The sequence below is a fragment of the Dryobates pubescens genome, chromosome 43, assembly GCF_014839835.1.
Source record: "Dryobates pubescens isolate bDryPub1 chromosome 43, bDryPub1.pri, whole genome shotgun sequence".
NCBI lineage: Eukaryota > Metazoa > Chordata > Aves > Piciformes > Picidae > Dryobates > Dryobates pubescens.
Window position 1 is genome coordinate 915400 of NC_071654.1, and position 21002 is coordinate 936401.

At 52.3% G+C, this 21002-nt stretch overlaps 1 pseudogene; it reads left to right on the forward strand.

The window, feature by feature from the left end:
* LOC128899310 (oocyte zinc finger protein XlCOF6-like) overlaps positions 1-14207 on the forward strand; it is a 285720-nt pseudogene extending 271513 nt beyond the window's left edge.
* Positions 14208-21002: the final 6795 nt, after the last annotated feature.

The window sequence follows — 21002 nt, forward strand, 5'->3', positions numbered from 1 at the left end:
TTGTTCATTGCGATGATCGCAGGTAGCAGGAAAGAAGGCTCGAGGTGACCTAATTGTGGCCATCCAGTATCTGAAGAGAGCCTACAAGAACGCTGGGGAGGGACATCCTAGCATGTCAGGAAATGACAGGACTAGGGAGAATGGAACAAGGCTGGGGATGGGAAGAGTCAGGCTGGATGTGAGGAAGAAATTCTTCACCGTGAGCGTGGTGAAGCCCTGGAATGGGTTGTCCAGGGAGGTGGCCGAGGCCCCATGCCTGGAAGTATTCGAGACCAGGCTGGACGAGGCTCTAGCCTGCCTGACCCAGTGTGAGGAGTCCCTGCCCATGGCAGTGTGGTTGGAACTAAATGATCCTTGTGGTCTCTTCCAACCCTGACTCATTCTACGAGTCTACGATTCTACATATTTTGTAGCTAATTATTTGTTTGTTTTTAATGTGAGCTATTGTCAAATTTTTTAATTAATTTTGTGGTGTTTTTTTTTGTTTGGTTGGGGTTTTTGGTATATTTTAAAATCTATTTTTAATAAACCTGTTTAATGTTGTTTTGATTTCATTATGTATAGTATTATTGTTTTCTAAGCTTAATTTGAATATGTCTTTTCCACTATTTTTACATAGTTTTCATTATTTTGCTCAATTTTCAGCTTCTTTTTATTCCAATTTATTTTTTGTAAATTATTTTTATCTGTTGTCTGTTTAATTCTAATCTGGTTCATTTTATTTTCTATTGTATTAAATTTTTCATCTATACTGTTTAATTATTCTTTGTTAATTTGTGTTGTTAATTGTAATCTAATTTTGACATATTCATTTTTTATTCTATTTTTTTTCTTTTTTTTAACTCTAATCCAACTTTTATACAGTTTTTCTAATTTTTGTTATTTTATATTTTACTCTAATTTTGTTGTTGTTGTTATTCTTTAAATATTTATTATTTCTAATTATTTTTTGTTGTTTTGTATATTAGGCTAAATTTTTGTTGTTCTTTAAATTTTATTTCTTGTTTCCTTTATTATTGTCTGTATTTTGTTGTTGTAATTTTTAAGCTGTATTCTAATTTGTTATTCTAATCAATTTTTATTTTTTAATTTTTTAATGTATTTTTTTAATCTAGTATTTAATCTTTTATTTTGCTTGATCTTATATTCTTTATTGTAATTATATATTTTGCATGTTTAGTTCATTTAACCTATTTTCTATTTTAATTTGTATTGTTGCCTTTTATTATATTTTGTAACCTTCTGCTTTTCTATTAATACTTTTTATTATTATTGTGCATTTTAACTGCCTTGATGTCTTCTTTTTATAGTTTTTGTTTTAATCTAATAGTCTTGATAATCCTTATTTTATTTATTTATTGCTAACAATTCTTATGTTTTTGTTAACAGCTATTTTTGTCAGTAATCCTTATGATTTTTTCATTTGTCATATTTTGTTTTTAATATTTTTTACTTTTATTGTTGCTCTTCTTGTTTATTATTCTGTTATTTAGTACTCTATTCTTTTTTGGTATTTAGTACTCCATTCTGTTTTCAGTACTCTATTTTTTATATCCAGAGTTTTTGGACTTTTGTTATATTTTGGTTTGTTTAAACTTTTCCTTTGCACTTGTCACCTTTTTGTTTACCATTTTAAAATTTCTTGTTCTTTGCACTTGTTACCTTTTTTGTTCACCATTTTTTTTTTATTTTTTATAGCCTATGTCTAAGAAGGAAATCTAAAGATGTTACATTATCTAAAGAATACCTTAGAAAATGAATACCTATTCACTACAAACCTTAACATTATTACAATATTACATGGAGCTCCTTTGAAATGCCTGGGCACACAACTAAGAAGGTTCGAACCAAAAGAAAATCTTACAAGGTGAATTCATCACTAAGTCCTTACACCTTAGTACAATTACTATGTATTGACTACCTATAAGTACCAAATGCATACCATTCATTATGCTTACCAGGAAAACTTAGCAAAACTCTAAATAACAAATCTCTTGAGGACATTGCAATCAGAAATGAAGAAATGAAGAAATTAGTACTAGAACTTTAAATCAGAGCAGAGCTGTTGTCGACAAGAGTCGTACCAGAAAATTGTCCTTTGTCTGGGGGTGGAGGTAGGGGTGGGAGTGGCTAGCAAGGTGCACCCTAGTTACTATTGTTTTTCTGTATTAGGGTCTTAACGACTTGCAGCCTATTTTGTCTGAGCAAACATTGTCCCACCCAAACTGAATTATCTGTTTTCCATTTTAACTTGCTGATCAGTAGCTGCTACAGAAAAGGAATAAAAATAACATTTTTACTCCTAGCTGACTTAAGGCATGTCAGCCCATTAGAGCAACTGGAAGGGTTAACACAGATGGTCTTACAGTGATTGATTTGCAGTTGCTAAAGCTAATTGCTCTAGCTCTTTGCTAACCCAGGTCGTGTGGATACCTTTTAATCCCATAACTTCAGCATTTGCCATGAGCAATGGCTAGTGGACATTCCATTTATGACGGGACATAATGATAACATCGTCTCCAGTATCCACAATCATTGAAATTTGTATAATTTGTCCACAAGGGTGTCTGACAGATACAATCTGTTCCAGTTTTCCCTTCTGGATTTTTAGGGCCAATGAGATATCAGGCATATCGGTGGAACCCGAGCCTTCTTTGCTCTAGGAATCCTGTTTGAAGTTTAGGCACTCGGGACTCAAATGATATTAGCTGAACAATTTCTGTCCCAACAAGAGTGCTACCAGGAGAGGTAATGGTATAGAGCATAATTTTCATAGCCCAGTCATAATCAGAATGTATTGAACCAGGAATTGTAAGGATGCCCTGTCTAGAGGTAGACAACCTGCCAAGTAACAGAGCACAGGGTCTGTGACCCAAAGGACCGTATCAATTGAACTCGACAACGCTTTGTGGATTCAAAAGTGGTATGCGGCTGTTGGTAGTTCCGCTACACGCTGTCAGAGGATGGCTGCGAGGGGGAGGTGCGGTCCAAGCATCCTGGTTTGGGGTCGTCGCGGGGTATCTTCGCGCTGCGGGAGCAATCTCCCTACCTATGACAATCTAGAGTAAAATGATTAGAGCTGTGACAGTGGACACTTTCCAAACTGTCCAGCAGTTGAGTGACTTATGTAAGATATCAACTAGGGAACCAAATGGCCCTGTTAGACCCTGCTGAGCAGTGAAAAGCACAAGGGTCAGAGTTATTGTCCTGAATTCTTGACCACTCTTTGATAACTAGGTCCTGATTTAATTACAAAGCCTTATCAGGAAGCTGCAGTTGCTGATATGGTCTAACAAAAGGCTTGCCCTATTGAGGTGGGTAGCAGTGACACCTTGTAAAAAGTCTGCTGGCTGCTGGGGCGTGGCTTCCGAGGCATTTGCAAGTGATTTGCCACTTAATTGAGAAGTTGCAAGGCATAGTGGTGTTTGTGACCCTCTTGCTTGCTGACATGGGTTGAAAGTCAGAGAGTATTATCTTAAGATGTAGCTTTTTTGCAATCAGAATATCATCCATAGACTTACAGGTGAGAAAGTCACAATAAGGCTATCTAAATGAGAGCAAAAGCCAAGCCAGAGAGTTCTGGCATGCCTAGGGCTATGCATTGATACCGGTGGGTGGAGCCTGCCTTAATCGATGACTCAGTAGGCGTAGGCTTCGTTGAAACCTCCAGATGTAAGTGAATTGTAAGGAAACAATCCCTCAGATGAATAATAATCAGGTCCCAATTTGAGGGGACTGGGAGTTGGGAGGCCAGGTTGCAAGGCATCCATCTCCTCCAGGATCGAGTTGATTGGTCTCAGATCATGTAATAAACACCATTCGCAAACAGAAGTGACAGAAGGGATTAACAAATGTGTTGAAGCTATGGCTTGTCTAGCTTCCATTAGCATTTGTCAGTCCAGAGATTGTTACATTTGTTGTTGACCTGTACCACAGGAAATGCATGTACAGGCTGTGACTACATTTCCCACAATACCTTTCCACCAACACAATGGGACAGTTCCCTGCCCCTCCCACCTCCCAATCGTCTTATCGGAACGCGATTGGAGCCACCGTCGTAGTGTGATACTCTGTTGAGAATGACTGGAATGTAGGAGGCGTGGGGGGTGTAGCGCAGGTGAAACCGCTTGGGGGGAAGGGTCCGCTGGTGCAGGTCGTTCCTGCCGGGGCAGCTGGCATCAGCGCTGGTATCGGTGGGAGCCAGTCTGGGTCACGTCGGTCGGGACTGCTGGGACCACTGGGGCCATGGGGGCTCACAGGAGCCGTCGCCGGGAGAACTGCCGGGGTGTGGGGGGGTGGGCGCTGCTGGGGTGGGCCCTGCCAGGGTGGGCCCTGCTGGGATGGGCCCTGCCAAGATGGGCACCGCTGCCGGGGTGGCTGGGGCTCGCAGGTGGGGCACAGTGGTAAGAATGGTGCAATCGCAAGCCTGCAAGTGCTGCATTTTTTCTAAGAGGAGTTGTAGAGTCAGCAGTGTCCGGTCTCCCAGTATCGGTCCTCTCGTCTTCCAAATCCAAGCCATCGCTGGCGGTGTCAGAGGAAGATGTTGATGAAGGGGGTCGGAAACGCCAAGGCACAGGCTTCACTTCCTTTTTATGGCTTTCTCTCTGCTTGGGGCGGACGGCAGTGGTGGTGTCTAATAAACACGGTGTGCTCGCCAAGATGGCGGACATGGCATCTTCTTTGCCTAATTCTGCATGCGTAGCGACCTCCATTTTGATTTCACGCATTATCAGCTCGATCAGGATTCGCTTCTGCCGCTATTGACGTGGCAGGAGCAGATTTTTCCGCGCAAAAGGACGGTAGTAAGAGAGCCGCGATTCGTGTAGAGGGAGGAGTAGCGGGCGATTGAAATTGTGAGGAGGATGCCAACGGAGGATATGCAGGGAGAGGGGAGGGGGGCGGAGGGTGGGCGGTACCTCCCAAATCTCCCTTGTTTGTCTCGGTTAGAAACAAACGCCGCCGCAGCTGAGTAGACTGCTCTGCTTTGATCGATTGCAATGTACGTGACAGTCCGTCACACGGGAACTTCTTCTTAAGTATTTAGCACCTCATCCCACAGCTGGGCTGCAATCTCGTCCTGCGCTTCGGAAGTAAAAGCTTAGTTGCCGTGGGGATGATTCCGGGCCCAGGCTAATAGCCCTTTTAAGATCCCAGAATCGCCAGTAATGTCTCTCACGAAGAGGATAGTTTGGAGGGCGTTTAGCACAGCCTCTTCTGTTTTGATGAGTGCTCCCCCTTGCCTCTCCCCAGTTGCTCACTGGGCGCAGGTGAGATTCACTTCCTTTTCTGAGCGCACGCTGCTTATTTGTCAGCACGGGGGCAGTGCTTTCGACCGGCTTTCCGTATCGCTCGGAGCGTACCTCTTTATGCTGAGTCGAGCAGCATCGTAGGCCGAGGATCCCAACTCACGAGTTCAGGCACCACTTAATGGGACAGAGATTGGAGTCAATACAGCTGACCAATATGATCGAGTATTGTTCCTTTATTGTCCCAGTATTGCAGGCCTATGGTGCAGGCCTATGGTGTGAGTACAGCACAGTAAAGTAAAGCATAGAAGAAGGGAAAGGAAAGGCAGAAGTGCCTAGCAAGGGAACTTCTACAACTTATATAAACTCGGAGTGCCTTGTTGGCATGACCTCACAGGTTCCCTATGAGTGACCACACATCACACTATTATAGATTATTGGGAGATTAAGGGGGGAGGTAGGGGGACAGAGGGGGTACAGGGGGGGAACCCTCCTCTGGCCGGAGGAGAGAGTTTTGCTCTGTATTACTTTCTTTGCTGTATATCTCTGTATATGTTGTAAATACTGTATATTGTTTATATCCATTTGCATTTCATCCTGCTTGTAAATATAGCTCATATCCTTTGCTCCTCTGACTGAGTTAGCTGTGGTTTCTTTGTGGGGGAGGGAGAAACTTTCTCTCACCACCACAGCTGCCCAGAGAGGCCCTGCAGTGCCCCTTGCCGGAGAGCTTCCAGAGCCATCCAGATGCCTTCCTGTGGGACCTGCCCTAGGGGATCCTGCTCTGGCAGGGGGATTGAACCTCCTCTCCAAAGGTCCTTTCCAGCCCCTACCATCCCAGGATTCTATGATGCAACAACCACAGCCTTGGGCTGCACCTAGTCAGTGCTGAGGAGCAGGTATTTGTCTCCCTCACCTCCCTCCCAAGGCAAAGCACAGAGCTACCAGAAACCCTGTGGCAAACCAGCAGCACTCAGGGGCTGGGAACACAACTCCTATTGGGATACATCCCCAGGGCTCAAGTCTCCTCCTAAGGCAGCTCGGAACCCTCAGCTGCAGTTCAAAGGGTCTGCTGCAAGCAGGGCAATGTTCCTCCTGCCAACAGCTGCCATCTGAATTTGGGTTTTCCCCAACCCAAACTCTTCTAGGATTGGATCAACTCTACCAGGAGCAGCAGGTTCCACAGTCCTGATGCTTCACATCTCAAACCCCCAAATTCTATAGCTGCAGCTCAAGGGAGCTGACAGCTTTGTGCCTCTGGATTTCTGTTTCAGCAGCTTGAGAAGACTTTAACATTTCCCAAACTGTTAGAACCTCCTAAACCTCCCTAAAGATGCTTTGAAATCTCTGTTTGAAGACTTGAAGATTTTAAGGAGTTATTTTGGCACTCAAAATTCTTTGTAAAAAATGGCTCAAAAAGGATGCAAATCTCTCTGAAAATCATTCAAAGGGCCTGAAAAGAAACAAAATCTTTTCAAAAACCTTTAAAAAAGGCAAAAAAAAAAATCACTAAAAGGACCTGGAATGAATAAAGATACTTCAAAAATAATTGAAAGGGCCTGGGAATAATAAAATTACCTCAAAAATCATTAGAAAAAAACCTAAAAATGGTCTAAATATCTAAAAAAAAAATCATTAAAAAGGCCTGAAAATGATCAAAATGTTTTCAGTAATCATGAAAAAGGAGATTAAAATACTCAAACTATCCTCAAAAGTCATTCAAAATGCCGAGGCTAAGCAAAATCTCCCCCAAACCCATTTAAACCATGCCAAAATAAGGAAAATAGCTTCAAAAGGAATGAAAAGGGGCTGGAAATAATCCACGGAGCTTCAGGAAATGATGAAAAGTGCCAAAACGAATCCAAACCAATTCTAGAACCTCATCCCCATCGCTGCCAAGCTCCTGCAAACTGATTCTGCAGAGGTCTCAGCCAGGCTCTGCCTAGTTGCAGTCCTCAACATCAAATGCTTCAAAAGGCTGAAAGCTGCCGGGAATGTCCTCAGCACCTCCTTGAAACTCTGGAAGGCGACAGAAAAACTCTTCTGGAGCTGTTCAAATCCCCTGGAGCTGCCCCAAGCCCCCTCGGGAGGCATTGAAATCTCTTTGCAAGAGTTTGGGAGAGGCTGGGAGGAGGTTTTGGGTTCCCAACCCTGCAGAGAATCCTCAGCAAAATAATCCTGGAAAGCTCTCCAGAGCTCCTGGAAACCTCTGCTCAACCTTTCCGAGCTCACCCAACCTTCCTCGGAGCTCTGCGCAGCTGCTGGCTCAGAGCTGCTCCGGAGCTGCTGTGCCCCAGCCCGGCCAGGAGGCAGCCCCAATGGTGCCCGCGGCCGGCAGGGGCGGTTCCCTGCTGAGACTTGGGGGCGTGGCTGGGCTGTTTCGGCGGCTCTGATTGGCTGCGGCTGCCCGGCCGTGGGGGCAGCAATGGCGGCCGCGGCCGGCAGCGGCAGCTCCTCGCTGTGCCTCGGCAGCGCCCAGGGGGAGGAGCTGCCGCGCTCTGGGCGCTTCCGATTGGCTGCGGCTGCCCGGGCGTGGGCGGGACTTCCGTTGCGGACTGCGAGCTGCTTCCGCTCCCCGTCACACGTGGCCGCAGCAGCCGGAGGGGCCGGGCCGGGGTCTCCCTCCCAGCGCTCTCTGCTCGGCAGCAGCCTGCCGGGGCCGGCGGCTCCCTGTGCGCTGAGCTCTTCCTCCTCCTCCTGCTCTGTTCCTGCTCTTGTGCCGGGGTCCAGGTGGGGTGAGGGAGTCTGTGGGGCTGAGTTGGGGGTGGTGGGGTGGGGATCAGGGAATGGTCTCTGGGGGGCTGCGAGGGGTCGGGAGGGTCGCTTGGGTTGGTGAAGGGTTTGTGGGGCAGGGGTCGGTGGGGCTGGGGCGGGGAAAGCCTCTGCAGGGATCTAGGGGGAATCGGTGAGGTTTGGTTGGGGGCTTCTGCGGATGTGCGGGGGGGGTCCGTGGGATACGGGGGAGATCCGTGGGGTACGGGGTGGGGGTGGGTCTGTGAGGTCCGGGGGAGCTCTGCAAGCTTGGCGCTTGGGGCCTGTGCGGTTTGGGGGGGGAATCGCTGTGATTGTGGGGACCTCTGCGGTTGTGGGGGTCTGTGGTGTTGGGGGTGGTTGTGGGGGGGCTGTGGGGTAGGGCAGAGGTGTGCAGGGTCGGTGAGCATTGTCTGTGCTGTTCTGGGAGGGGTCTGTGTGGTTGGGGGACTGCAGGTGGGATTGGGGGTGTGTCGGTGTGTTTGGGGGGGTTCCTTGTGCTGCTGGAGGGTCCTGGGGTGGTCCAGGTGGACCCAGAGGGGTTCTGGAGGTGGTGCTGGTGAGCTCATGGATGTAGAGGGGATTTCCCGGGGGGGGCTGGTGGCACCCGGGTGGGGGGGGGTTTGCTCTGTGGGGCGGCTGGGGAAGGTCGGGAGGGTCGCTTGGGTTGGGGAACGGTTTGTGGGGTAGGGGTCCGTGGGGCTGAGCCTCTGGGGGGAATCAGTGGGGTTTGGTTGGGGGGCTTCTGGGGATATGGAGGGGGGGTATGGGGTGGGGTCCGAGGGAGCTCTGCAAGCTTGGTGCTTCTGGGAGGGGTCTGTGCGGTTGGGGGGGCCGCGGGTGGGGTTGGGGTTGGGGGGTCGGTGGGGTTCCTTGTGCTGCTGACTGCCCTGCTTGGGGCAACTGCAGACCCTCCCCGGTTGCTGCTGTGTTGCAGCAGCAGCCATTGGTGCCCTGTAGAGGCTGGCCCTGGCCCTGTGTCCCTGGGCTTGGGAAGTGGTTCTTGAGCTAAAGAAATTGGTTCTGGGCTTGGGGTCTGGCTCTGAGCTTGGGGACTGCTTCTGACCTTAGTTGCTGGTTCCTGGGCTTGGGGGTCAGGCTCTGGGCTTGGGGACTGCCTCTGAGCTCAGGAAGTGATTCTGGGCTTGGGGACTGCCTCTGAGCTTGGGAAGTGGTTCTAGGCTTGGGGGTTGGTTCTTGAGCTTGGGAAGTAGTTCCGACCTTGGTTGCTGGTCCTGAGCTGCTTCTTCGGCTCAGGGGATAGTTCTTCAACTCTGGGGCTGCCACTGAGCTCAGATTCTGGTTCTTGAGCTTGGGAAGTGGTTCTGAGCTTAGTTGCTGGCTCTGAGCCCAGGAGCTGAGTCTGCATGTTAGATTTGAGTGTGAGCTTGGGGGCTGGCACTGAGCTTTGGGGTTGGTTCTTGAACTTAGGAAGTGGTTCTGACCTTAGTTGCTGGTTCTTGAGCTTGGGGGCTGGCACTGAGCTGCAAGAGTTGAGCTGAAGTGGAGCAGTGCCCTGCAGAGGCAAAAGCTTTTCCCTCCCAGTCAGCCCTTGGAATCATCTCCCCAGGGCAGTGGTGGATTCCCCTGCAGGGCAGAGTTGGAAGGCTCAACTTGGCAGGGGGCTGGGCCAGCTCCTTTCAAGTCCAGTGTCAGCTGGCAAGGTTGGAGCAGCTGAGCCTTGGGGTCCCTTGCAGCCTGGCATTGTGTGCCAGCAGAGCTGTGCTGCTGGTTTGGAGGGCACTTGGAAAGTTTCTGGAGCATTTGTGAAGGAATATGGCAGAGGTGTGGAGGAATTGGGAAGGGATTTTGGTTCTCCTCCTCCTTGTCCTCTTCCTTGTCCTCCTCTGCCTCATCTTTTTCCTGCTCTCCCTGGAGGCTGCCCTTAGACTCCTAGAATCCTGAGTGGTTTGGGTTGGCAGGGAGCTGCAAAGGTGATGCAGTCCAAGCCCCTCTGCAGTCAGCAGGGACATCCTGCACTAGCTCAGGTTGCCCAGAGCCCTGTCCAGCCTGAGCTTGAACCTCTGCAGGGCTGGGACCTCAAGCCCCTCCCTGGGCAACCTGTTGCAGTGTTCCAGCAGCCTCCTGGTGCAGAACTTGTTCCTCCCCTCCACTCTCAATCTGCTCTGCTCTGGTTTGAAGCCATTGCCTCTGGTGCTGTCCCTGCAGGCTTTGCAAAGAGTCCCTCTGCAGCCTTCTTGTAGCCCCCTTCAGGTACCAGAAGGTCACTCTTAGGTCTCCCCAGAGCCTTCTCCTCTCCTCTCCAGGCTGAACACCCCCAGCTCCCTCAGCCTGTCCTGGTAGCAGAGCTGCTCCAAGCCCCTGCTCATTTTTGTGTCCCTCCTGTGGGTCCTCTCCATCAGGTCCCTGTCCTTCCTGTGCTGAGGGATCCAGAGCTGGCTGCAGTGCTGCAGGTGAAGTCTGAGCAGAGCAGAGCCCAGTGCCAGGATGGCCTCTGTCCATCTCTGGCCATGCTGCTGTTGGTGCAGCCCAGGCTGCCCTTGGCCTTGTGGGCTGCAGGCTCCCCCTGTCTGTTCCTGTGCAGCTTCTTGTCCAGCAGCACCCCCCAGTCCTTTTGTGCAGGGCTGCTTCCTATGCCCTCCTCCCCTAGCCTGTGCTGCTTGTGAGGATTGTGCCAGGCCAGGGGCAGGACCCTGCCCTTGCTCTTGGTGAAGCTCAGGAGGTTGCCCTGGGCCCCCTCTGCAGCTTGTCCCCTTGAGCTCCTCCAACTTGTTCTGCAGGGGATTGCCTTAGGTTTCAGGAGGCAGAGAGGCTCTCTTTGAGCCTTGTCAAAGGAGTTGATGACACTTTGTGGTGTCCCTCTGGACTCTGCTGTCCCTTCTGGAGGTCTCTACTCTCTGGTGTAAGACATCCCAGTGCCTTCCACCCACCACAGGGATTCTCCTCCATGCTCTCATCCAGGGGCTGCTGTTGGGCCATGATAGATATGTAAATCAGCCCTTGGGATTTGGTAGGGGCCCTGGGGACTCTGAGAGGGCAGCAAGTGAGTGGAGATGGAGCAATGGATGGAGAGATGGAGGGGGAAGGCTGCAGGGGGTGGGAGGGCTTAGTTCAGCAGCTGTGTGGCTCTGCCTGGATCCTACCTCCAATGGTGCTGGCAGCAGCTGACCCCAGAAGCTCAAAGCCCCAAACCCTGCCTGGCTCAGGACAGTCCCCTGAGCCCTCCTGACATCCAGCACAGCCCAAGCAGGCACTCAGGGCTCCTAGCCACACAGCCCAGCCATCCCCTATGGCAGGAGTCACCTGAGGTCTCACTCCCTCTCTGTCCCCCTTGCTCTCCTCAGTTGCTGCCTGAGGTGGCTGCAGGGTCCCTCCCCAGCCCTCATCTGTAACCCCTCCTTGGCTTGGTGCTGTTCTTTCAGCCCTCCAGCTGATCCCAGCCTTTAGTCTCAGGCCCCTTCCATTCTTGTGCTGCTGCTTCCAGCCCAGTTCCTTAGATGCTTCCTCAGCCACAGTATTTCCCACTCCAGCCTTCCAGCTGCAGTGGCAGTGGAGGTGGGGGACCCAGGGCCATGGGACAGCCAAGGCAGCAGGGACATGGATGGGCTGGGAATGAGGGAAGGGCCTGGGAATGGTCAGGCAGGAATTAGGCCTTGTCCCCCCAAGAAGGGGAGAGGATCCAGGGCCCAGGTGACAAATGTGTGTGCAGGGAATGGCAGAATTTGGAAGCATTTGAGGAGGTGAAAGGAGTGAATTGTGCTGCAGCTCTGCATGTGTCAGCTGGGAGATGAACAGCAGCCCCTGGACACTGTGCCCTCCCATCCAACCTAATTTTCTCTTGGGGATGTGGAGTGGCAGCTCCAGGAGCGCTGCAAAAAGCAAGCTGAGAGAAATGGTCAGGGAGAGAAGGAAGTCAAACCCTTTCCAGTGAGTGTCTTTGGGCTGCAGGTGTGTGAAGGGTGCTGGAGGTGTGAGGTTTGGGCAGGAGGCAGAGACTCCTCCAGCATCCCAGTGAGGGCTGAAGAGGTTTAGCAAGAAGCTGCCCAAGTCCCTTTGCCTTTGCTGCATCTGCAGAAATCGTGAAGCTCCCTTTGTGTGTGTCCTGAGGGCTGCTCTGATCTTCTCTTGGGGAGTGGGCAGCAGAGAGGTGTGTGCAGGGCAGAGGTGAGCACAGAGTGGGTGTGGTGGGGGCAGGGCCAGGTAGGAGAGGTGGGTCCAGAGCAAGATGTGCTGGCAAATGGAGCTGCAGGCAGCAGAGCCCTGGGCAGGCAGTGGGAGGAAGCTTTAGGCAAGGCCTGGGAGAGGCTGTGTGGAGGCAGCTGTGTTATGGTACTGGCCTGCAGCTGTGTGCTGGGGGCTGTGTGCTGGGCAAAGAGCTGAGTCTGCAGTTGTTGAGGCCTCCCATCTTGAGCAGCCCTGGCTGTGTGCTGTGGCTGTGCTGCTGGGCTTGGGAGCTGCCCCCAGCAAGGCTGAGCTGTGCTGCCTGGTTGTGGGCAGTGCTGAGCCATCGCTTGCAGGTCAGTGCTCTCTGAGCCCTTTGCTTCTCTCTGTCAGGAGCTGTGTGCCTCTCTCTCCATCATCCCTGCCCCTGTATGCTGTGGAAGAGCAGAGTTTGCAGATCTGCCCCTTGGAGCAGCCCAGCAGGTAAGAAACCCAGAGTGGGTTAACAGCAGGACCCCAGCCCCCAGGGCAGCTCCCAGTCTCCTCCATCTCCTCCTGTCCAGCATATTTCACCTCTCCAGGGGCTCTGAGGCACATCAGGTGTTGTGGGAGTTGAGGAATGCTCCAGTCTGCTGGGGGTGAGTTGTGAGCAGGAGGTGATCTTTGGGGTTTGGGATCTGGTGGGTGGTAGGAGAAGGTTGGGGGTGGTTTGGTCTTCCTTGGTCAGTGCTGCTGCCTCCATTGTTTGAGCCAGGGGAGATCAAAGGACAGGGCCTGGGCCAGGAACCACCCTGCCAATGCCTCCAGGCTCTAGGAGAGTGGGACAAGTCCCAGGGTACCTCAGGGCACTGATCACAGGAACCTGGGGTCTCAGCACAGGTATTAGAGGTCTGAGCCCACACTGTGGCAGAAACTGAAGGTTTGAGGTCCCCTCTGCATTCTCTCCTCCAGCTGGGTGTTGGGAGTCAGGGAGTGTTATGATCCAGGCAGGATCTCAGGGTTTGAGGTCTTGGGCTCAGGTGCTTCCATCTTCCCTATTGCAGAGCTGTGACCCCTTCCTGCCACAGTATGGCCTCACAGAAGGACCCAGGCAAGAGCTGGGAGGAGAAGCAGCACCCAGAGATCAAGTTAGAGAAGCCCAAGTGCAGTCCCAAGGGAGAGGAGGAAGAAAATGAGGAGAAGATGGAGGATGATGGTGTGAAGAATGATGACTATGAAGAGGAGGATAATGATGATGGTGAAGGTGACCAGGGTGAGGGGGAGGAATGTATGGAGGAGGATGAAGTCAGAGCAGGTCCCTCAGTGTCACCAAAACAGCTGAATCAGTGTGCTGAGTGTGGGCAGAGCTTCCCACCTGGCTCACAGCCAGTGAAGCACCACTGCCGGCAGCCTGGCTCCCGGCCCTACGTCTGTGGTGACTGTGGCAAGAGGTTCAGCTGGAATTCTGACCTCATCCGGCACCGCCGCACCCACACTGGTGAGAAACCAATCACCTGTGCTGACTGCGGCCAGAGCTTCACCCGGCGCTCCAGTCTCACCCGGCACTGCCTCACCCACACTGGAGAGAAACCGGTCACCTGTGCTGACTGCGGCCAGAGCTTCACCCGGCGCTCCAGTCTCACCCAGCACTGCCTCACCCACACTGGAGAGAGGCCCTTCTCTTGTGACAGCTGTGGAAAGCGCTTCAGGCACATGGCTCATCTTAGGCAACACCACCTCACCCACACCAGTGAGAAGGCCTTCACCTGCAGAGACTGCGGCAAGAGCTTCAAAACAAGCTCCTATCTCACAATCCATCGCCGCATCCACACTGGAGAACATCTGTTCCCCTGTGCTGAGTGCGGGAAGACCTTCACCACGAGCAGCAGACTAATCAAGCATCAACTCACCCACAGCGGTGAGAAGCCCTACAGATGTGCCGACTGCAGCAAGAGCTTCACGAGGAAGGGAGACCTCACAAAGCACCGTTCTGTGCACACTGGTGAGAAGGCTTTCAGCTGTGCTGACTGTGGGAAGAGCTTCAGCTACAGCAGTAATCTCATTCGCCACCGCCGCACCCACACCGGTGAGATATCTGGCTTGTGCTAACTGCAGCAAGCGCTTCACCGAGACGGGCCCCCTCAACAAGCACTGCTGCACCCACACGAGAGAGCAGCCTGCACTGGAGGAGTGGCACAAATCCACCTAGAATCTGTTGGGTAACCCTGACTCCTCTGAGAGGGCCTTTCCAGCACCAAAATCATCTCTTTTTCCTTTGCAGTTCTCAGGGGCTGGGGACACCAGCAGCAGCAAACACCTCCTGCCCTTCTGAACACCAATTATTGCTAATGAGAACAATTACAGTGCTGAGTTGGCACAGCTGGAGCTCCCAGTGGAGCTGGGCAGGGCTTTGCCAGGGTCTGTCTGGTTCTTCCCCAATGCTTTGTGTCTCCCTGGGGTAAGAAATCCTCTGTCCATTGAGCAATTGTGTTAATAAAACCCAATAGTTACCCAAAACCTGTCTGTTTGCTTTTATTTCAGATATCCCTGCCTCAATGCCCAAATTCTGGGGGCATTTGCTCCCAAGGGATGGGGTAGAGCTGTGTGCCCAGTTCAGGGAGGGGAAAATGAGGTTCTCAGAGGACTCTTGAGAGGTATCTCAGAGGCATTCTTCAGGGGCTTTCAGGTAATCTTAGGTGTTTGGGATTTGGATGGTCCTAGGACTGACTTTTGGGATCTTTGGAGGGTGTAGAGGGAAGCTCATGGAGATCTTTGGAAGAACTCAGAAAGCTTCTGTTGGCTTTCCACTCTGAGGCTGGAACATGTTGCAGAGCTGAGAAGAGGTTAAGCTGCCTGTTTCCCCCCAAAACAGAAGGGAGGGAAAAATAACACACACAGGAACCAAAAAACCCTCTGGGCTGAGATAAGGACTTGAGACAACATCAAGAGAGCTGAATCCAAATGAGATCACATAATGCACACTGACCTGAGGCTGTTTGCAGACAGAAGCACAGCAGTGAGCAGCAGCAGCCAGGAGTTCAACCCCTGCGGCCCTCCCCCTCAGCAAAGAGCCAGCACCTGAGAGCCAGAACCCAACAGCAGCAACCAGAACAGGAAGCCTCTCATGTTGCCATCTGAACTTCAGGCCCTGTAGTACTTTGCTCCAGCCAGCACTGTCCCTGTGAAGGTGGCATGAGGCAGGATGGTGTGGAGTAATGGCAGCAAATTTTCAACTTAACCTTTGATATTCCCAAGCCCTCATTCTGTGCCATCTGCACCATGTCCAGCAGCGATCAGCAGCACACCTCAGGCACTGTCCATTCTCACTCCACAGGAGGTGGCTTTGCAGTACCGAGGGCTGCTCACTGCAGGTGCTCTGCAGCTCCACTCTGTTCCATGCCCAGTCCAAATGCTGCACCACCTCTGGGGCAATCAAGTCCAGTGACTCCTTCTACACCTCCAAGTGAAAGCAAACTGTGGCTTGCATCCCAGTACTCAGCTTCCAACACATCCAGGTGTGGGGATCCTCCTGTCACACCAGAAACACAGATGGGTTCCACCCCTCGTGGTTTGATGGTGTCAGAGCACTCTGAGCACCTGTATCTACTAAAGCTTTATCCTCTCATGGGATCAACTTGCCAGGCCATTGCTTCTGTGTGGTCCAACAAACCAATTTGTCTCTCCCCTCCATCTGGTTGGAAGCAGAGCCCCTCTACTGCTGCCTGGGGTCCCTTGCATCTTGTGAAGATGCTTTGGGAGTCCCTTCAGGAGGACCAGAAGCAGTTTCAGCTTCCCTGCTCTTCTTAGGTCATTTCCCACTGGAAACTGAGGCAGCATCTCTGGAGGGACAATTCCCCTGTAAGTCACAGACTCCTGCAGCCAGGACTGGATTGGGTTTTCCCTTCCACTTCCTCACGTCCTCCCCATGGTCACACAAGTAAAGCAGAGGGTGTGCTGTGGTGTGTGCCTCCCAGATTCTCTCCCTTGGACAGGGGAGCAGCTGTTCCTCATGGCTGAAACACAGGGCTGTAAAGGTGGGGAATAAAAGCTTCTTCTAGAGCTGATGGAACTCCTGGGACAGTTCCTTCTCAGCTGAAACACAGGCCTGGACAGAGGAGCAGAGATTTCCTTTGCCTTGCTGGGGCCTGCTGCTTGCTTCATCCACTGTTTGTCCTTGGCCATCTTCCAAAGCCAGAGATAAGAACCAAGCCAGCAGCCCAGGCTCTTTCTCCTGTTCCCATGGGGACCCTGATCCCTCCTGGTCCTTTGCAGGATCAGCTGCTTTCCTTGTAGGCTTCTTTGTCCCTCCAGGAGTGTTGTAGATGTGCCCTCGGGAATGAGCAGCAAGGAGATCAATGAATAGATAGATTGGCAGTCTCTTGATATCCAAACTCTGCAGCAGGGGATTCAGTTTCCATTCACAGGCAGCAGGATTGGGTTGGTGGAACCACCTCTACAGAACGTTTGTGCCTGGGCACTTCAGACGACCCAAATGAGTTCTAGAATTTAGAATGGAAACTGATTGGAACAGCAGTGGGGGAGGGGTTGGTCGGTGCCCAGCAAACCCTCAACCCAGGACAGTTTCAGCCCTACCTGAACCAAAATTCTCTAAAGCAAAGGTTTAGCTTCCTCGCTGGGAACGTCAGGAAATCTTTCCCTGGTGCTGTGTTTAGAGCCCTGACAGCGCGGCACGGCTGTGCCCTGATCAGGAAATAGAGACCGGCACCGACCGCCTGGCTGTGCCGCGGGGTTGCTGCTTCTCCCAGAGCACAAAGGTCCTGGAGCCTCCCAGGGGAAGCTTCAGAGGCTTTTGCCGCTCGCTCCACGCAGCGCAGCCCCCGGCAAAGGTTCCCCGCTCCGGGGGCTGCGGCGCTTCAGGACCGGTGGTGCGCAGGGGCCGCCATGGTTCCCTCCCGTGGCCATGGCTCACGCGGCAGTTGCCCCCACGCTCCGCGGCACCGCCCCCAGCCGGGCAGCAGTGGCAGTGTGCGGCGAGGCCTTCTGCAGCGCTGCTTCAAGGCCCGGGCGAGGCGGAGCAGAGCGGCACAGAGACACACACAGACATAGGCACCGACACCAGCGTGGGGGGCACTTGTGTACCAAACAGCTCCTGTTTCCCATCTGCCCCAAAGAATGCTGCTCCAGTGAGCATCCCCTGCTGACACAATAATTAACCAAGGAGCTGATCCTTTGCCAAATAAGCACAAGCACACGCCCTAAACAGGGCAAACAAACATGTAGCCTGGGCCTTGTTTGCCACAGGGGTGCAAACATGCCCAGGTAGATTGTTTAACTGGACTCAGTGGTACCAAGGTCCCCCCTGCCACAGAAGGGAAGGGAGACAAAGGGGGTTTGAGTCACACACACAGAAGCATGTTCTGGTAATATTTGGGGCACAATCCTGGTCATAAGCACCATTCACTACAAGGGGCAGCTGATCCTGGCTCAGGCTGCTTCTCTGATGCAGCTGCCATGCCTCTGGCACTGTCTGTAGGTCCAGAGACATTCCCTTGCTCCTGAGCCCTCTGCACAGAGATGAGAAGGGCTCAAGAGGCATGGGCCAGGCCCAAGCACATTGCAGTGATTTCTGTCTCTCAGGAACTCCCAGGCTGACAACAGACTTTGCCCAAACCTTTCCCCAGCTGGGGAGGATTTTGCACTTGCTCAGGGCTGAAATTCCAAAGCACCAGAGGTGACCACCAGTCTAAGAATTTGCCCCTTCCTTCCCCCACCCCCTGCCACTCCTCAGCATCCAGCATCTGGGCAGATCTCACAGTGGTTTCCTTGGGAGTGTCCTGTATTGCTCTGGATGAAACCAGAGCAAGCTGCCCAGCAGTGGGCAGCACAGCTCTGAGCCATTGCCCTAAGCTAACACTCAGCACCATCAGCAGCACAAACAGGACTGCAGCTCATCAGCCCCCTGAAAGCAAATCCATCAACAAAGTGAACACACCACAGGTAAGAAAACTTCTGTCAAACTGTTGACAAGCCTCAAGCCTTAATTGAATCCTCTTATCCTCTCTTTTTGTTAGCTCAATCCTGCCAAAATCTGTCCTCATTAAGGCAGCTGCTTTCCTGCCCCATGTTGGGCTCCAGAAAAGGAATGTACTGGGTTCAGCTGAACCAGCAGCTTAACCTCTCTGCCTCCCCCAACACAGAACTGAGGGGAAGAGAACACCACACAAAACCTCTTTGTGTTGATACAGAAACAAATGAGAGAAGAGTTTCCTGAGCAAATCAGATCATCAGAATACAAAAGCACAGTGACCTCAGCCTGTGTGCAGAAAAGGCACAGTGGAAAGCAGCAGCAAGCAGCAGCAAGCAAGGCAAAAGCCCAAAGCAGGGAGCTGCTCCCCTACCCCTCCCTGTCCCACTGCCATCCCAGCAGAGCAGCCAGCACCCAAAAATCCCAGAACCCAGAAGCAGCAACTGGAACAGGAAGCCTCCCATGCTGCAATCTGAACTTCAAGATCCATCATCCTTTGCTCCAGCCAGCACTTCCATTTCTGAGGCTGGCATGGCTGCAGCATGGTCTGGATAACAGCAGCAGAGTCAGCTCAACCCAGGACAATCAGGAGCCCCTCCAAGCAAAATGGAAAGAGCCTCTCAGCTTCTGTGAACAACTTCCACTGCTTTGAAGGCAGCTGGACTTGCCACATGGATACATTAGCTGAGTGCCCAGAAGAGCCCAAGGGGGCAGTGGAAGGTGACTTCAGAAGGATCCTTGAAGATGAAGCTCAGACAGACTTCATGATTTGTAGCTGGAACCTTGGTATTTCCTATCGGGGTCTCCTTTGGATTCAGAGCCCTGTGACAATTCACAGGGTCAGAGGATGTTAGGGCCTGGGAGGGACCTCTGGAGGTCTCTGAGTCCCCCTGCCAGAACAGGACCATAGAATCCAGTGCAGGTCTCACAGGAACACATCCAGACAGGACTGGAAAGGCTCCAGAGAAGGACACTCCACAACCTCTCTGGGCAGCCTGCTCCAGGGCTCTGTCTCCCTTACAGTAAAGAAGTTCTTCCTGCTGTTGAAGTGGAACTTTCTGTGCTGCAGTTTCCATCCATTGCCCCTTGTCCTATCCCAGGGCACAAGTGAGCAGAGGCTGTCCCTGCCTCTTGCTTCATGACCCCCAGCCCTCAGATATTGATAGACATTGATCAGATGCCCTCTCAGTCTTCTCCTCTCCAGACTAAACAGCTGCAGAGCTCTCAGCCTCTCCCATCAGGCAGTGCTCCAGACCCTTCAGCATCCTCACAGACTCTGCTCAGATCCCCGTCCCTTTTGAGCCCAGAACTGGATGTAATATTCCAGGTGGGGCCTCACCAGGGCAGAGTAGAGGGGGAGGAGAACCTCCCTGGATCTGCTGGCCACACTCTTCCAAATGCACCCCAGCATCCCATTGGCCTTCTTGGCCACCAGGGCACATTGCTGTCCCATGCAGAACTTGCTGCCCACCAGAACTCCCCGGTCCTCCATGGGGCTGCTCTCTAACTATTTGTTCCCTTGAGTGCTGTAGGGTTCACATTGCTCTGGACATTGCATGGAGCAGCTCACCTCCTGTGAATCTGAGGCTCCCCAGAAGTTGCCACTGGGTTCCTCTTAATCCCATGGATCCTGTCCCAGCAGGCACTAGTGCAGGAGAAGGAACACCAGACTGAAGGGAAGGAGAAAGGGAACTGAAAATCTCATCACCTGAATCTAGAGAGAAAGCCCTTGGGCCCTTGAGCCCTTGCTCTCATAGAGCAGCAAGTGAGTGCAGATGGAACAATGGTTGGAGAGATGGAGGGTGAAGGCTGCAGGGTGTGGGAGGGCTTAGTTCAGCAGCTGTGAGGCTCTGCCTGGCTCCTACCTCCAATGGTGCTGGCAGCAGCTGACCCCAGAAGCTCAAAGCCCCAAACCCTGCATGGCTCAGGACAGTCCCCTGAGCCCTCCTGACATCCAGCACAGCCCAAGCAGGCACTCAGGGCTCCTAGCCACACAGCCCAGCCATCCCCCATGGCAGGAGTCACCTGAGGTCCCACTCCCTCTCTGTCCCCCTTGCTCTCCTCAGTTGCTGCCTGAGGTGGCTGCAGGGTCCCTCCCCAGCCCTCATCTGTAACCCCCCCTTGGCTTGGTGCTGTTCTTTCAGCCCTCCAGCTGATCTCAGCCTTTAGTCTCAGACCCCTTCCATTCTTGTGCTGCTGCTTCCAGCCCAGTTCCTTAGAGGCTTCCTGAGCCACAGCATTTCCCACTCCACCCTTCCAGCTGCAGTGGCAGTGGAGGTGGGGGGACACAGGTCCATGGACAGCCAAGGCAGCAGGGCCATGGATGTGTTGGGAATGAGGGAAGGGCCTGAGAATGGCCAGGCAGGAATTAGGCCTTGTCCCCCCAAGAAGGGGAGAGGATCCAGGGCCCAGGTGACAAATGTGTGTGCAGGGAATGGCAGAATCTGGCAGCATTTGAGGAGGTGAAAGGAGTGAATTGTGCTGCAGCTCTGCATGGTTCAGCTGGGAGATGAACAGCAGCCCCTGGGCACTGTGCCCTCCCATCCAACCTCCTTTTCTCTTGGGGCTGTGGAGTGGCAGCTCCAGGAGAGCTGCAAAGAGCAAGCTGAGAGAAATGGTCAGGGAGAGAAGGAAGCCAAACCCTTTCCAGTGAGTGTCTTTGGGCTGCAGGTGTGTGAAGGGTGCTGGAGGTGTGAGGTTTGGGCAGGAGGCAGAGACTCCTCCAGCATCCCAGTGAGGGCTGAAGAGGTTTAGCAAGAAGCTGCCCAAGTCCCTTCCCCCTTTTGCTGCATCTCCAGAGATCATGAATCTGCCTTTGTGTGTGTCCTGAGGGCTGCTCTGATCTTCTCTTGGGGAGTGGGCAGCAGAGAGGTGTGTGCAGGGCAGAGCTGAGCACAGAGTGGGTGTGGTGGGGGTAG